The sequence below is a fragment of the Myotis daubentonii genome, chromosome 6, assembly GCF_963259705.1.
Source record: "Myotis daubentonii chromosome 6, mMyoDau2.1, whole genome shotgun sequence".
In the NCBI taxonomy this organism is placed as follows: domain Eukaryota; kingdom Metazoa; phylum Chordata; class Mammalia; order Chiroptera; family Vespertilionidae; genus Myotis; species Myotis daubentonii.
This window is the reverse complement of record NC_081845.1, coordinates 35,435,732-35,454,315: the sequence shown is the minus strand read 5'-3', so window position 1 is coordinate 35,454,315 and position 18,584 is coordinate 35,435,732.

The window sequence follows — 18,584 nt, the reverse complement described above, 5'->3', positions numbered from 1 at the left end:
TCTTAAGCTGTAGTCTCATGTCCTCTCTTTGAATAAATCAACCCCAGAGAGTAGAAGTGCCAACTCAATTTAAACATTACACAATGCACATGTGCAAGCTGGGACGCTAAGTACATTCTATAGGTCCATAAAGGGTTCCCGAGTCTGCTCCATTTTCATGTGGTCATGCTTGTGGCCAGTTTATGAGGGTGCCCCTCACTAGGCCTTTGGAGAATGGAGCCATTTGGTTTGAATGGAGTGGCACTGAGTAGAGTCACAGATAACAGGGGTTGGCCTCTGTAGGAAGGGTAAGTATGAAAAAAAAGGGGAAAAGCCTGTGCAATACACATTTATAAGTACAAATAAACTTATTTTTCAAGTCACAATCAATTTGAGAGAGCCTAGTAGATCCTGACAAATCTTCTCAAATACAGAGTAAATTGTATTACGCCCTTTATAGAGAGGGAACACACCAACACAGTTTCCTTAATGAAAGTGAGAGAACCTCCCTCTGCCCTCCCTTACCTCTGATTCCATCGTGCACCACACACATTGCACATACTCACATGCCACAAGTATAAACATGCACATACACACAGCACACACATATACAGGCACACACACATACACACACACCATTACCTGTACACATTTGACACTATTTTCCTAATGGTTGTTTCTTCGCATGGAAAGCCATCTTTACCATATACCTCACTTATTAGGTAATTTTCTAAATCTTTCCCATACGAAATAAGGATAATAACCATAATCCTTTATAGTCTGATAAGAATTAAATAAAGTCAAACACATAAAGTGTGTGATAAAGTGCCTGGTATCTGACAAGGATTTGGTAGCTGCTATAAACTGTTACAAATACATTATTATAACCCTGTAACCACATTTGTCCTTCTAACAGTTCTATCTCACTTCTAAAAGAGCTCTGGAGGAATAAGATCCTGAACACAAAGTACACTTTAGTCTACTAATCATTACATAGGTTTCACTTGTGTATTAAACACTTTTTCAGAGTCAACTCTTCTGAAATCTTCCCTATCTTCACAGTTTACATGATAATCTGATCTTATTTTCGTTGCCAGTTGAAGAAGCTATTAGTGGGCTGGGAGGAGAGCTGTCTTCTGGGAAATATCTAAGAAATAATTAAATAATATATTTACTTATATAGAGATATATTTTTATAAATAAATATGAAATGATTATAAGAAAATTCATCAACAGAAGTGGGTAAGACTCTGCACAGATGTTCAGTGACCCCCACAGATGAAAATGTCAACATACTGTCATAAGTTTATGCCAAAAAAAGAGAGAGAAGAATGAGAAGAATGAAGCTTAAAGAGGTATGTAAGCAGCCATGCTGAAAGTAATAATTTGCCAAGCATACAGAAATGTATCTTTGGAGTTGTTTTTATTTTCAGTCATGCTCCTTTATAATGTTGTCAAACTAAGTTGGTAGTGAATAGACCAACTGGCTCAAAGAACTCTCAGCTTTGTAATTTTTGCTTCTAAGACTTTAGCTTTTTCAACCTACGATTTTTCTCCAGGCTAGCTGAACCAGGCTGCATGTCAGATTCAGTGAAAACGATTATCTACACTGTAGGCTACTTAATAAAGACAGCGGTTAGCTCATTGGGGGTGGGGGTGTGTGGGGGGGGTGGGGGGTTGTCCATTAGTAAGGAAGAGAGCTTGCATTTAGCAAAATACATCTTATTATCTTATTATATGGAGTCTATTTCTCACAAATCAAGAAAATCCCTATTTGGGAAGTATTTTCCATGGCGTATAATGACTATAATTTGGAGGAAATAAATGCTGATCTTTCCTAAGATTCAGGCAGCATTTTCCTTATTCACTAATTTTAGTTAATGTGGAGAACACACACGTGAATGAACTTCCCACTGATTTGGTTTGATATGTGAGCTGCTGTAGGGCAGACTTTTTGGAACCATCTGCAATTTGCCCTACAGATACCTTTAAATCACCCAAGCATCACTAGACCAAGGAGACCCCTGTTTACAATGTCTCCTCCTACTACTCTTTCTTCTCCAAAACAGCATTCATACTGCTGTCATTTTGGTGCTTTTAAAACAAAAATATAGCAACATCACTCTATTAAGTAAGATTCCCAGTTGATTACCATTATTGACTTGACAATTTCTCCGCATAGCCCTTGGGAAACCACTGTTACCTACTGACAGAGCCTCACCTCTAGGTACTCGGCCATCATATGCTTTTATGACCCTTGCATTCAGGAGAATTGGTACTTCCTCAGGCAACAAATATTTTTTCCTCCAAGACTTTGCCAATCTGTATTAATTCTCCAGGGTTACTATAATAAAGTACCATGAACTGGATGGCTTAAACAACAGAAATGTATTGTCTCGGTTCTGGAGACTAGAAAGAGATCAAGGTGCCAGCAAACATTGGTTCCTTCTGAGGGCTGTGAGGGAAATTCTAGACATATCACTTTATCTCCCCTTGATCTTCACATGGCATTCTCTCTATGTGCTAGTCTATCTCCAAATTTCCCCCTTTTATAAGGACACTGGTTGTATTGTATTAGGGCCTACTCTAATGGCCTCACTTTTTAATCCTCACCTGAGGGCATGCTTAGAGAGAAGAGAGAGATGGACAGACAGACATTGATGTGAGAGCGAAACATCAATTGGTTACGTTCTGTATGTGCTCAGACCAAAGACTGAACCAACAACCTGGATATGTGCCCTGACTGGGAATCGAACCAGCTTCCTTTCAGTGCACACTACCAAACTCAACCAACAGCTACTCCAGCCAGGCCCTAATGACCCCCTTTTAACTTGGTAAAGGCTTAAACTTGGTAAAGACCCAAATAAGGTCATATTCTGAGATACTGTGGACACCATTCAACCCATAACACTATCTCTTGGCATACCCCCATCAGCTCTTCTCTGTTGGGTTAAGTATTCATCTGCCAAAAAACTGGCCCGACGAGTCCTCCTTGGAAAGCCTTCCCTGACTGCATCCTCCTCCTCTTCCCCTCGGGGCCACCCCTGCTCCTTATAAGTACTTGCATGTTGTCCATGGATCTGATAACTTCTTATTTTATATCCACACATACTTAGTGTAGTAAATGTTTATCTCCTGAATGAGAAAGCTCTGTGAGGCAGGGTTATTTTCATATTCATAGTTTTAGCACTTAGCATAGTACCTAGCACACAGTATGAGTGTAATGAAAGTTTATTAAGCTCAACTGAAAGAAAAAGAAAAATCAACACTGATTTGAGTCTTTCAAATGTTATAAAGATAAACAATTTACCTATATCAGGTTACTGGTGCTTTGAAATGAGAGAGCGTGGTGGATTTCATCAGAAAACAATAATATTTTATTTATTCTTAGATAGTTTTAAAGTAACTATTATCAAATATAGTTTTTAATAAAAAAAGAACAACAGAACATGTGATGAGCTATTTGTTGCCCCCTACCAAGAATTTTACATGATCAGTTTATTTTCTTATAAAAAAAATAATCTATAATCTCTAAAGGACATGCTTAGGTTTCATAAAAATAATTGCTTACATGGTTTCAAACAAGTGCCTCATGTTTTTGCAAGAATTTGAGATGCATTTAATAGTAATGTGGGGTGAGAGCAAAGTCCAGCAGTTGGAGCGAGCTTTCTCACTTAGGTAAACAGGCTCTCTGACACGTAGCTTCCCCCCACCCATTCCATCATCTCAATGTTTGTACAATCAGGGAGTGCAAGAGAGTGTCCCCTCCCTTCCTCTGAGGCATACACAAGGCGGCAGGGCAGACCTTCAGAATATTTGTGTCCAGAGGAAACAATAGCTACTTGGGACCCTGAGGAAGCAGGAATTGGGTAAGGAACTTCCCACCACCCCTTTAAAGAGCAGCACAAACAATACCTAATCTGCAAAATCGTCCTTCACTACTACGGACAGGAGCCACTCCATAGCTTTGAGTATCTTAAATCAAAATAATAATAAAACAACCTTGGAAGGCAAACATCTGGTTTTTCAAGTTTAGAACCCATGATGGATACTTGGTGATTGCAAGTGTCCTGAAATTTGTATAATCCATTGATTATCACAGTGTGCACTTGGTCTACAAATTTGAAGACATTTTAAAATACTTTTTACATCACTTAGAGAAAAATGATCAATTTGAAGCTCTTTAAGACATCTATGTTAGCTTTGTCTATACAGCACGACTCCTAGCACTTTCACTGTTTAACATTCTCAAATAAAAAGTGCATTGAAAAGAAGTTGTTGCTGTGATAATGGAGATAGGGAGAATGATGCAAGATACAGGTTAAAAGTAATAAACTGGAAAAAAATCCATGTAAATTAGATACATGTAGATTAGAAAAACAATAACAACAACCAACATTATGGAATTTCAGACAATAAGACATATTCCCAGATAGGGTAAAAAGGAGTACTAGGTTGCATGCATTATGTAAGCAGATGTCTCTTGAAAAAATAGAATCAAATATAAACATCTTTATATTTTCTGAGCAGTGATTCTTACAGTTCACATAAATAACTGCTTATTAATTCACATTTATTATTTAACTCTACATTATGTATTATTTTAATTATTAGTTTGCAGAGGAAAAATACATGTATTTATATATATTCTAACCTATGACTGTGTACATACTAATATATGCTAAATTCTAGTGAAGGCAGAGTGATGTTGCCAAGACTACTGGCCTGGGAGTCGGAACCCTAGATTGATTCACTGGATCTGCCACATGGTTGAGAGCCCTTGAGTGAATCACACTGCCGTGTCTCAATCCTCCACTGTCCTAACTTGGAAATACATAGTTTGAGCTAGAGGAGTTTTAAGAGCCTTTTCAGCTCTTGCATTCTCAAATACAGACTTAGTGAAACCTGTCTGTATTTAGACAGAATATAACATATTATGGAACTCTAAAGACTGGTTTTAAGATACTAGTAAATATTAGAAACAAAGGCTTGTAGACTTTCCCCCCGTTTGCTTCTAGATAAAGCAAAGAATACATGCAATTATAGCATCCTGATCACTTTGCTTGTTGTTACTCCTTTGTTCAGATATTCTTAAAATTGGCAGTGAAACAACTCACTTATTACAACAAGAATCACTTAGAAATGCTCTTCTTTGGCTTGTTTGCTTTGTTTTAGTTTTATTTTATGAGGGGATTGAAAAGGATATCGATTACAAATAAAATGAGGTCAAAATAGTTTTAAAAAAATAATAGCCATGGCATTGTAAATTCCAGAGCAAAACAAATTGTATAGATTTGGAAGAAACTGTACGAAGTCCTCATGTGAACTACATTCCGTAATGAGAGATCACGTGAGACTACAAATGCAATGAATTGCATGAGTTGATTACATCTCCTTTCTTCAATTTAGTTAGAGGGAGATATATAAGCTTTACAATAAATTCACTTTATGAATATTCTGAGATTCTGGCATAGTAAAAACACAAAGCATACACAGCATCAGATTTTTCTATAAACAACAAGAAAAGAGAAGCCAAGAACATTAATTTTTATTTCTCATTGTCACAAACACAGAGATTGCAAAAAGCAATCCTGAGGTTCCTGTTAATATAAATTTTGTTTTATGCTTCAGAAGGGAATTCCTTTCTTTTTTAATCAGAAAACCAGTTTGAAATTATATAACCCTGGCATTAAAAACTCCTCTACCAAATTTCACATTCCTTTTTGATCATACACTGAAAATGGTTAAACTTGTCACCAACATTTTTGAAATTTACTTTTCATTGTAAAATGCATTTCTGAAAGCACTGAGGCAACATCCTTCTGGGTGGGATATGATTTTCTTCCATCAGTCTTACCTAACCAGGGACCAATCCTTTCCCTGAACACAAGAAAAATAACGAGAGAGAGAGAGAGAGAGAGAGAGAGAGAGAGAGAGAGAGAGAGAGAGAGAGAGAGAGAGAGAGAGAGAGAAGTTGGGGATGACAGCCAGGCTACAAGAGTGAAACAATTTGTCTGGAAAGCCCATAATACAGTCAGCATTTGAACATAAAATTACCACTGAGAAAAGAAAGCACGTTTAAAGTTTGTGTGGTTTTTAGAAATAAAGCTTTGTTTATGTTGCGTGCCCTTGAACATTTTTTAAAAAGCAGTTTTAGTTATTTGTATCATCTACACACTTGTCCTACAAATATGTTTAAACTTTGTCTCAACAGTAAAATACAGGTGTTGAGGTTCACAGTATATTGTTGACGCCTATAAACCATTGCTTCTTTGGCGGTCGAAGAATAATAACTAGAACATTGTTCAAAATTAGCAAACTTTCTAAATAGGGGGATGTTCAGAGATTAAGAAAAGTTCTTTGCTGTTTGTTCTCGGTGGTATGTTTGGCTAGAAAAATCTCCTATTCCAAATACAAGATCATCTCAAACATCTGAAAGCTCTAAATGGTAATGAAAGAGCTATAAATACTTTTCACCTGAAAGATAACATCAAGTTCCAGGATGCCATTTGTTTAAATAACTGAGAACTGTAATATTTATTTTCATTATTCCCTATTTTAAAAACATGTTAAGAGAGATTTCTTGGATTAAATTTCAGTACTACTCAACTGACCTTAGGCAAATGGTTTGTTTCTTTAGTCCTTAGCTATCTTGTCTGTTAAATGGGTCAAACATACCTTCTTTATGTGGTTACTTATGAACATTAAATGAGACTTCGCATGTAAGTAGATGGGTATACTGTGCAGCACATAACTAAATATGTGATCACTAATAAATTATAAATATTGTCCTAGAATACAAACCCTAATGGCCATTCCTTTTTCTTTAAGGATTCTTTATCAATACAGTGCAAAAGCTATATCCTAATCATTATGAACTATATCACCCAGCTATTACTATTACTTTGGAGAGAATGTTCATTCATTATAAATATTCACAAAAGGCTTATTTTATGACATACTTCCTATAGGTGCTCTAAAATAATGGAATTTTAAATGAAGTTAATTTAGACTCCTACACTGTTCAACAAAAGAAGTTAAAAGAAAGATAATCACGCCCTAACCGGTTTGGCTCAGTGGATAGAGCATCAGCCTGCGGACTCAAGGGTCCCAGGTTCGATTCCAGTCAAGAGCATGTACCTTGGTTGCAGGCACACCCCTAGTAGGGAGTGTGCAGAAGCAGCTGATCGATGTTTCTAACTCTCTATCCCTCTCCCTTCCTCTCTGTAAAAAATCAATAAAATATATATTTTTAAAAAAAGAAAGATAATCAAAACAGAAATGTAAGGCAAAATGAGTAGAATATGAAAATGGAAGCTGTTTCCATACATTTATAGCAATTTTAAATACCATTAAGTCTTAATTTTACAATCCAATCATTATTCATTTGGTAACTATGTTTTTAACTCAAGTGTAAGTCATTCACATTTAAAAAATGTATTTTAAACTTTCAGAATTTTTTTAAAACTGATCCGTAATATGTCAATTTTTAAAATTACATATGAAAGACTATGTCTCTTTGCCTTTTATGAAAGTAACACCAATAATATATGAGTTCTTTTCCACTTTTCCATTTAAAGTACACCAACAATTATAATTAATTTGACATTTATATATAGCTTTTAAAATTTAATTTTAATAACATATTCACTGTTCTGTATATCATCTTATACACCCAAGAATCCCTATACTTAATTCTGCCTTTCAATTTTAGAAATATTGCTACTTTTGGTAACTTTTTTTCTCTAACACGTTAATCAAAATATTTTAGTTCTACATAGATTTTTCCCAATAACATGATATTATCAGAATGCTTCAAATCTCTATCTCAAAAAACTGCAATTTTCTCACAGGAAGTACTAATTAAATATAATTTTAAAAATTACGACTCTTTAATAGATTAAGTTATTCACACCATATACTCCATTGATCGATTTGAGAAGGAAAAGATTTAAAAAACCCAATGTCAATGTTTTTCATTAACCCAAAGGCAGAGAGAGGCAAAATAAAATAAGGGGATGTGAATCCACAGGAGCTATATATAAGGAAAAAATAATGAGAGCAAAAATTAATAAAGCATAGGTCTTAGAGGAAAATATATCCAAAAGTTGGTTCTTTGAAATAACTAATAAAAAGTAACCCCAGATGAGACTACAATAAGGAAAAAAGAAAAAGGAAAAAAACCACAAATAACAACCATCAGAATGCGAAAGGGGATCACTACAAGTTACTAGAATCATTAAATTACCAATAAGAGAATATTATAAACAACTTAGCACAATAATTTTAAAAAATAGATTAAGTGAACAAATTCCTAGGAAAATGCAAATAACCAACATCAATACAAGAAGGAATAAAACATCTGAGTAGTGGTATGTCAATTTTTAAAAATCAATTTATAATGAATACCTTTCCAATAAAGAAGTTTTCAGATCCAGATTATGTTTATTTCTACCAAACATTTAAGGAAGATATAAATCAAATCTCACACATTTTGTGGAAATCAGAAAAAGAAGAAATATTTAGCAACGCTTTTTTTTTTGAGACCAACAAAACTTAATACCAAAATGTGACACGGACAGTTTAAGTAAATAAAATTTCAAATCAACAGATAAGTCACTTTCATAAACTTATATGTGAAAATCATTAAAAATATTAGCAAAGTCTAGCAATATGCAGAACTAATCATGATCAAAATGGGTTTATTTTAATGCAAAATTCGTTTGACATTTGAAAATCAATCCCTTTAATTTACCACACTGAAAAGACAAGATAGAAAAAGCATACTTTAGATGCAAAAAAAGCCATTAATAAATTTCAATATCCAATAATTGTTTTTAAAGTACACTATGAATAAGCAATAGCAGGAAACTTCCTTACAAGTGGTTTTAAAGTAAAGAAACGTAAATACCACATTTATTACTGAGCCATGGAATGGTTTATCCTTGAGGTGGAATAAAACAAAGACACCTGCCATTCCCTCCCCATATCTGTCCTAGTCAGTGCATGAGTCAGGAAGAAGAATAAAAGGCTCATCGATTGCAAAAGAAGAGTTAAAACTATTAGCAAGATGACATGATTGCATAGGGAGAAACTACAAAAGAATACACAGATAAATATACTTAAAAAGTTAATTTACAAAATTGATAAAATTGATAAAATTGATATAAATTATTATATCCTTATATACTTGCAACAAGCAATTAGAAAAGATTTTTTAAATACCATTTACTAAAACAAACTGAAACGTATGAAATGTCTAGAAATTAGGAAGAAATCTAATGAAAGATGTGTAACGCCTTTACAGAGAAAACTCTAAAACATGTTTGAGAGCCAATAAAAACCGAAATCACTGGGAGGTAGATGTGTGCTGTGTTCAAGGATTGCAAAATCAAATAAAATCAAAGGAATTAAAAAAAAAAGATTCTAAATTTTGTATGTAAGTTACATAAAGTGGAAAGGAATGGGATAACAAACATTCCAAAATTTATATAAAAGTTAAAAAGGTCAAGTCAAGAATGGAGAGAGCAGGCAAAGAATAAAGGTCTGAGACACTGACACAGTCATGCCCCAAAGACCAGCTGGCTAATCCTACAATGAGGACCACTGTCCACAGGACCCACCCCCATACACAGGGCTTCCAATCAGCGTTCCGGCAGCACTACACTCTTTTATCGAATCATCAGACATTTCACAAAGACACTCAGTGTGAATACTAGTCCAAAACAGAAGATGAGCAAAGTGGAGGAGAGACGAGGCAAGGAGGATGAAGTAATATATATGCCAACTGTGTATTTTAGAGATAAGTGAACACATTTCGAACATGAAACAAAATGCTATAGAGAAAGGAACATATTTAACTCACCGGAGCTGAGACTCAGGCGCAGAAACAGCCCTGAAGAAAGGAAAATAGTTACAGGTTAACAAAGCGGACTCGGGGGCCAAACAGCCGGGAGAAGGGCGCTGGGATAGGAGAACGGAGCTGTAATTTACTGCCTGCTGGGGGTCCGGCATGGCTAACAGAGTTGAGAACACCAGGGGGACCCAATCATAGGGGGCGCCTCCAGGATAGCAGATAGCAGAGTATTGTGAGCTCACGGGAAAAAGCGAGAACAACCCTCTCAGGCTTCAGGTGGGGCCTGGGGGGATGGAAAGGAATCGCTGAGAAGCCAGAGCACTTACTCTTAAGAAGGCCTGCCCTCAGGAGAAACTAATTAAGCTCAGCCTAATTTGCTGGGGTTTAATGAAAGCCTAATTGACCTTGGAAAAAGGCTGCATTTATAGCCATCCTGTCTCACCTAACCAAGGGGGTGGGGGCGAGGTGGGGAAAGGGGGGAGCTAAGGCACAGGCTCACTAAGCATCAGCCCCCCTCGGATATACTGTGGGTTCCAGAATGCCGCAACAAGGCAGAATAGCAATAGAGAGAGTGGTGATATTTTTGATGCTGAAAGGTCTTACATTTGTAAAACATACAGTGCCGATAAAGTGCAAGACAGTAGAGATGCCTGTATTAAAAAAAAAAAAAATGGGAGGGAGGTGCGCTTGGATATTAAAAGGGTGGTAGAAGAAACAAAATATCCAACTGAAGGTTAAGATGATAAACAGGAGCGTATCTTCCAGAAGGCAGAGCAAAAGAACAGCAAAATACCAGTAGAAAATAAAAGATGAGAAATGAGCTAATTTGTCTACTAGGGGGTACATCCCAATAAAAGCTCCAGAAAAGAAGAACAAAAGAAACAGAGGGAAGAAGATTACCAAAGAAGTAATTCAAGAAAATTTCCCAAAACTGAGAAGCATATATTTCAAGGTTAGAGGGCCACAAAGCGCCAAACACCAATTAACGATCAGGTTTCCCATATATTTATATTTCAATTCAACAAACCCTCAATATTTCACTTTTTCACCCAAAAATATCAACAAGGAAATTTCCATGAATAGGTTATGATTCTTTTCCATTGCCAAGAAAAAAAAAGTGTGCTTCTCTGTGTGAAAGGTTTACCCTTGTTTGAACTAGTACTAAGTCAATTGAATGTTTAATTAAAATGGTCTTTTGCAAGGTAACCCATAAGGTAAAAGCATTATACAACAGAACCAGAATACAAACAAATATATTTTATCTAAATGAAACAACATTTCTTAAAGTAATGGTTATCTTTACTATCTGCAACACACTCTAGTAAGACTGAGTCTAGTCTATCTCATCTTATTTTGCTTAAACAGATAAACCTGTTATTGAGACCCACTAAATTAATTTCGCAATGCTCTGAGACCATTAGTTTAAGAAACATTGCCATTTTAGACGTAATGGACAATAAAACCGACTTCAAAGTTTCTTTTTCACTATATAAATGTACCACATTTTTTAACCACTCATCTACTGATGAGCACTTGGGCTCTTTCCAGATCTTAGCTATTGTAAATAGTGCTGCTATGAACATCAGGGTGCATATATTCTTTATGATTGATGTTTCGGGATTCTTAGGATATGTTCCTACGAGTGGGATCACTGGGTCAAATGGCAGCTCAATTTTTAGTTTTTTGAGGAAACTCCATATGTTTTCCATTGTGGCTGAACCAGTCTGCATTCCCACAGGCAATGTACTAGGGTTTCCTTTTCTCCACATCCTCTCCAGCACTTGTCATTTGTTGATTTGTTGATAGTAGCTATTCTGGCAGGTGTGAGGTGATACCTCATTGTTGTTTTAATTTGCAACTCTCTGATGACTAATGACTTTGAACATTTTTTCATATATCTCTTGGCCTTTGTATGTCCTCTTTGGAGAAGTGTCTATTTAAAGTCCTTTGCCCATTTTAAAAATTGGATTGTTTGTCTTCATTTTGTTAAGTTGTGTGAGTTCTTTATATATTTTGGGAATTTACCCCTTATCAGATATATCATTGGCAAATACTAGTATGTTCTCCCATACAGTGGACTCCCTTTTCATTTTGCTAATGGTTTATTTTGTTGTGCAGAAGCTTTTTATTCCCCTTTGAGACAGCATGGAGGGACCTGGAGAGTATTGTGCTAAATGAAATAAGTCAGACAGAGAAAGACAAATATTACATGATCTCACTCAGAGACACAGAAGCATGGAACAGACTGACTAATCTCAGAGGGAAAGGGGGAGGGGGGATGGGAAGAGATTAACCAAAGAATTTATATGCATATAATAGTATGTATAACCCATGGACACAGAAAATAGTGTGGTGAAGGCCTGATTGGGGGTGGGGAGTGTGTGTGGGTCAACATCTGTAATACTTTCAACAATAAAGATAATTTTTTAAAAGTGTCTTTTTACTGAGTGAAGTTATGACAATATTATAGATTATTACTTTAAGGGTTTTGTGAGTGATGAAAAGGTTTGAGAAGGAATATTCTTAGGAAGAGTATACATTAAGTTCATTCTATTTTCAACTGTATGGTTTGCTTAGCTGAAATCATGGGCTATAAATAGTTCCAATTTACTACTGTCTCAACTTTAGTGGTGGTCTTTAAGTATATTATCCATTTTTACAGTAATGTGTGGATTTGATTTAGATCATTAGGGTTACCACCTGCTTTAGCAGATGTAGCTGAATCAATATTATTCACAGTCTAGAGATTACAATGGAGAGAACACTATTAATTTTTTCATGGAACTCAATAACCTTTACTAAACACATTTTCCAATTATCAACATCTTATATTTTACAGCCACATAGATCATTTAATAACATAATGAGGGGATCAAGGAAGAAGAGTCAGATCCTCTAATATATATCCAAATCTCCCATAAAACTTAAAACAGTATATTTTCCCCTTTTCAATTACTAAGAATACTATTTTTTGATACTTCCTTTCTTTGTGCTTCTGAATAGATCCATACCCACACCTGCCCTTGACTTAGTTGTATGAATCCCTTGGGATACTCTGTTTCTGGACATTACTGAGGTAACACAACTCATTTCATTTTAGTGAAATTCTAGAATTATCTTAGAGAACACCAGTTCTCTTTAAGTTTGATGGAAGAAAACAATTAGAGAAGAATGATTAATGGATGACAAGATTATAAAAGGTTAATATTAGAAGTGATAATAATTTGGAGACAATCTAAATGAAACACAGGGTGAGATGGAAGTTTATCTAATTAACTCCTCAGAATCCCCACAATAACCTGTCCACCTTCATCAGTTTTGAGTTTAACTGTGTCACTTTGGATATCTGTTTTTGTGTTTCTGTTTTCTCTATTGTTTGCCTCTCATCAAAAGTTCTTCTTCCCTGTTCCTGTCTTAAAATAAAAGGCGTTTCCTGTTTTGTATTTCTTGAAGTAAAAAGAGTAACTTCAGTTACTTTTAGATGGTTATGCCAATTGTCCCCAGGCAAAAGTTGATAATATGCACTGTCAAATAAAGTGGCACTACTCAGTGTTATTGAAATTGAAGTTTAATTTAAACTTAAATGAATTACACTGAAGAGAAATTAAAATTGAGTCTTCAGTTGCACTAACCATGCTTCATGTCCTCAAAAGCACCTTGTGACTCAGTGGCTATTGTGCTGGGCAGCACTGATGGAGAACACTTCCACTATTGGAAAAAGCCCAAGTGATCAGCACTACTCCACACTAAACTTGCAGTTTACCAGGAGGGACAGGGAATCTATATGGCCTTCTTTAAACAGGAATTAAAGGCTAGGGATCCTTTGAGACTTAAAAAAAAAAAAATCAATAATCTCTAAGTGAACACATTCCTGAAAAGTAAAAAGTGGAAGACAAAAGCAAAATGGACTGCACACAGTCCAATTTTGTTTTTCAGTTCAATTTATTGAATCAAACCACCAAATTGGCTCATGGAAATTTATATAGGTGTGCTACGCAACTCCACATGATGTATATATCATTGGGGACAGGAAGTTTATGAAAGAGATGTGAGAGGGAAACAATCTTTACCTGTTTCAATAAGAAAATTACAAATAGTTTTTTTTATATGTTCCCCTACAATGCATGGGTAGGGAACTGTTTTCAGACTTCAAAAGAAGATAAGCTTCATATGCCACCTTGTCTCTTATACACAAATGGTTCTCTTAATATAAAAATGATGTTGGCATACTTACTAATTCAATTCTACTCAACGCAGATTTATTCAATACCTCATTTGAGCAAATCTCTCTGCAGATAGTAAAGGTGAGCATAAAACCATCCTTTAGATGAGAATCATGGTCCAAGAGAAGTGCCTTCAGGTTAATAAGTGCAAAGGCAAGTGAATCAGGAGAGGCACATGTAAAGAGGTTAATTCAGCCGCGGGCAAACTACGGCCGCGGGCCGGATCCGGCCAGTTTGAAATGAATAAAACTAAAAAAAAAAAAAAAGACCGTACCCTTTTATGTAATGATGTTTACTTTGAATTTATATTAGTTCACACAAACACTCCATCCATGCTTTTGTTCCGGCCCTCCGGTCCAGTTTAAGAACCCACTGTGGCCCTCCACTCAGAAAGCTTGCCCACCCCTGGGCTAATTGATAAGCAGAGTCAAAAAAGAGGAAACCATTTCCAAATGCAGGAGGGGAGAGGAGTGGCAGGAATGGCTTCGTTATGATTTGGGAGCCGGTCTTGAAGATGCACCACCTCAGACAAGAGCAGCCTGAGCAGAAAGCACAATGCTGGGCCTACAAGTAGAACTGCTTTGGCCTGAGCCTCTCTGAGTCCTGTTCACAGAGCACCTGTGAAGGGTCACTGGGGACAGGTAAGTTAAGGCCTTGCTGTGGAGAGCCTTGAATGAAAGGGTGACATGTGACATGGATCATCTTATTTTGTTGTTGATGATGAACAGGATAAGAGCGGCAAATCAAGAATAAAGAGATAAAAGAAAATTCTGTGAGCTTTCAGTTTCTTGTCAGTCCCATAAGTCTGTGCTAGAGACAAACATCAATGTGGCAACTAAAACTGTTTAGCACTCTACAGTTTATAAAGTGCTTTCATGTTCATGATCTCATTAAATAAATCCTTACAAAACGATTTATGTGAAGTAGGCCTTATTATCTTGACATTATCCTATATAATAAAAGGGTAATATGCAAATTGACCTTAACAGCAGAATGACTGGGAATGACTGGTCACTATGACACACACTGACCACCAGGGGGCAGACGCTCAATGCAGGAGCTGCCCTCTGGTGGTCAGTGCGCTCCCACAGGCGGAGCTCTGCTCAGCCACAAGCCAGGCTGACGGCTGTCAGCACAGCGGTGGTGGCGGGAGCCTCTCCCGCCTCCTCAGCAGCGCTAAGGATGTCTGACTGCAGCTTAGGCCTGCTCCCCACTGGCAAGTGGACATCCCCCAAGGTCTCTCGGGCTGCCAGAGGGATGTCTGACTTCCAGCTTAGGACCAATCCCCCGGGGAGCGGGCTTAAGCCAGCAGGTGGTCATCCCCCGAAGTGTCCCAGACTGCAAGAGGGCACAGGCCGGGCTGAGAGGACCCCCCCCGCCAAGTGCACAAATTTTTGTGCACCGGGCCTCTAGTAAATAATATAACTACAGCTCAGAATTATACAACTTGCCCCAACTCACAAAATAAACAGCAGAGTCAGGCCTGTGTTGCTCAGTGGTTGAGCATTGACCCCTGAGCTGGGTGGTCACAGTTTCAATCCTCGTCAGGGTACATGCCTCAGTTGAGGTTGCAGGCTTGATCCCAGTAGGGGTCCCAATCAATGATTCTCCCTCATCATTGATGTTTTGATCTCTCTCTCCTACTGGGGCTGATCAGCAGCCCCGGAACAACAGGTAAACAGATTACTCAGACACAGTTTGACTGTGAGAGAGAGGGCTAAGGGGTCCCCAACTCTAGTGGCCATGGCAGCCTCTATTGCCTGCCTCATTAGGCTTTTATTGGAATTTTTCTCTTTAGATACTATCAGTAGGGTGAGTAGTCTTGGGAGGACACATGTTTACATTGTCCTGTAGGCAAGGGCATCCAGGAATTAAGCATAAGGATTCCAGTATATCCCGGGGGTCTGCACATGCACAGGCTTGTTTGGAAAGGTTAAAGAATAATTAGGCCTTCGACACTCCCCTAAGTCGGAATTCCGATAAACGGGGCAGGTGGCCTTCCACACACGTCCCTTTTCTCAGAATGTCCTCCTTACAAACTTTCCAACCAAGTTTCGTGTGCTCCCCAGCACTCTCCCTCTCTCCCTCTCCCTTCCTCTCTGAACTTGAAATACATATATATAATCTCCAGCAAAACTTACATTAAAAAAAATAAAAGGTTTTTCAGTTGCCAAATGCTATTATCTTTCTACTATACCAGTGTTTCTCACGCTGTTATGGTCTCAGGACACTTTGCACTATTCAAAACTATTGAGGATCTCAATGAAGTTTTGTTTCTGTATGCTAGCTCTCTCAAGGTTTATCCTGTAACTAAACATTTTATAAAATATTATTTATTAACTAATTTAAATAAATAACAATAAACATATTACATGCTAACATTAATAACACTTTTAAACCAAAATAACTATATTTTCAAAATTTAAAAAAAAAAATTCTAGAAAGAGTAACATATTGTTTTACATGTTTGCCAAATCTCTCTAATGTCTGGCTTAATAGAAGACAGCTGGATCCTCAGATCAGCTTCTGCTCAATCTGTTCAAATATATTGTTTTGGTTAAAGCATATGAAGAAAATTTAGCCTCATACCAACATGCAAATGGATAAGGGAGAAATATGTCAATAGCCTTTTTAGATATTGTATATATTCATCTTTGATATTATGCCAAAAGCTCAATTAGAGGTAGTTTCTTGAAGGTTAGCTCCAATGGAATTTGAAACAATATCAAAGAAATGTTTGTACTCAGTTTGAAATCCATTGGTCTATATGGCATGGTGAATGAGTCCTTTATTCATGAATGATTGTGTGAGACCAAGAATTAATTGTATGGAAAATATCAGTTCACCAAATTATGCAGCTTCTAAATGTGAACACATTTCTTTACATAAAATTTATTTTAAAAAAGAATCACATTAACATCACTGAAGTCTTTTAAGTATTTTCAAGCCACAGTGGTAAATATAAGTTTTCTAAAATTCGAATTTTCCTTGAATGCTCAAATTTTATCATTGGAAACAAATTCTGTCAGTTGTTTTCCTTGAAGTGACAGGCTTACTTCATTACTTTTCGAGAAAATGTCTGGCAAATACACAAGTGTGAATAGCTATAATTTGTTTGTCAATTGTTCTTTCAAGTAAAAATGGTGTTTCATGAAAAAAGGCGGCCAATTCAGCTTACAATTCAAACATGCATACAAATGCTTCTGCTCAGGATTCCGTTAAATACATACTTCAGTATGGAGCAAGTACTTCATGCATACTTCTCATATTGACACAGAAAACATTAAAGAGATGGATACTCAAGGGTAAAAAATCTAATAAAAGTTATAAATTTCACTTTTTCATTAAGGATTATCTTCAGTGAAATCTGCATAAATATAACACATAAATCCTTATATATGTGCGTGCATATCCTCTATAATAAAAAGCTAATATGCAAATAGACCTAACAGCGGAATAACCGAACAACCAGTCACTACGACATGCACTGACCACCAGGGCGTGCACGGAACATACGGGTGTCAGCAGCAGGTGGCAGAGTGCAGAACATGGCTGGCATCAGCCATGGTGGGATGGTAGAGCAGGTGAGTGGGGGGTGCCAGACCAAAGCAGGGCACCAGGCACTGTCATTGGGCGAGCCTCTGGTAGTTAGTGAAAAGTCTTCATTCCCACGTGCCACAGTCCCACCCAGCGATTACACCCGCTGCCAGTGCCCAGCGCCGGCCCCAATCACTCAGTGCCATCAGCGGGTGCAAGTGGCAGCTGCCAGCCCTGATTGCCCCTCAGGGCTTCTCCATCTCCCCTGCTCCTGAGGGGCGATCAGGGCAACAGCCACCACTTGCACCCACTTATGGCGCCAGCCCCGCTTGCACCTGTTGCTGGCACCAGCCCCAATTGCTCCACGCCATTAGTGGGTGGGAGTGGGGCCAGCGCCATCAGCGCGTGGGAGCGGTGGCAGCAGGAGCAGGGCTGCCAGCAGACAGGGACCAGGGGCTGTGGTAGGAGGGGCCAGGCGGGGGTGCAGAGGATGGGCTGGGACACACCTCTGTGCTCACTGCAGCCTCCTGGCCCACAGTTCCTTTCAAGGTGCATGAATTTGTGCACTGGGCCCCTAGCACTATACATATACTAGTATATCACATCACAGCATTAAATAATGCCAGCTTTTTCTGATAAAGGACAATTTGCAGGGCATGTTTTGGTTATGTGTTTTCTTGAAAAGATAATCCTTTTTTGAAGGAAAATGTTTGTAGTTATTAGTTTTTACCTTAAAGCTCATACAGTACTTTTAAAGTATCAGTGACAGAACCCATCTACCCAAAAGAAAAGAACAACCTCACTTTCATCGATTGGTTCTACTATTGTTGTTTTTGTTTCTATTTCAACAGTTTATGCTTTTATTTTTACCATTTCATACATGTATGTGTATGTATATGTATTTGCAATGATGGTGCAAATGTGATGGTGGTAAAATTTCTGGCACATTCATGTGAATTGAGGCAGTGACACCAAAGGGCAGGGGTGGT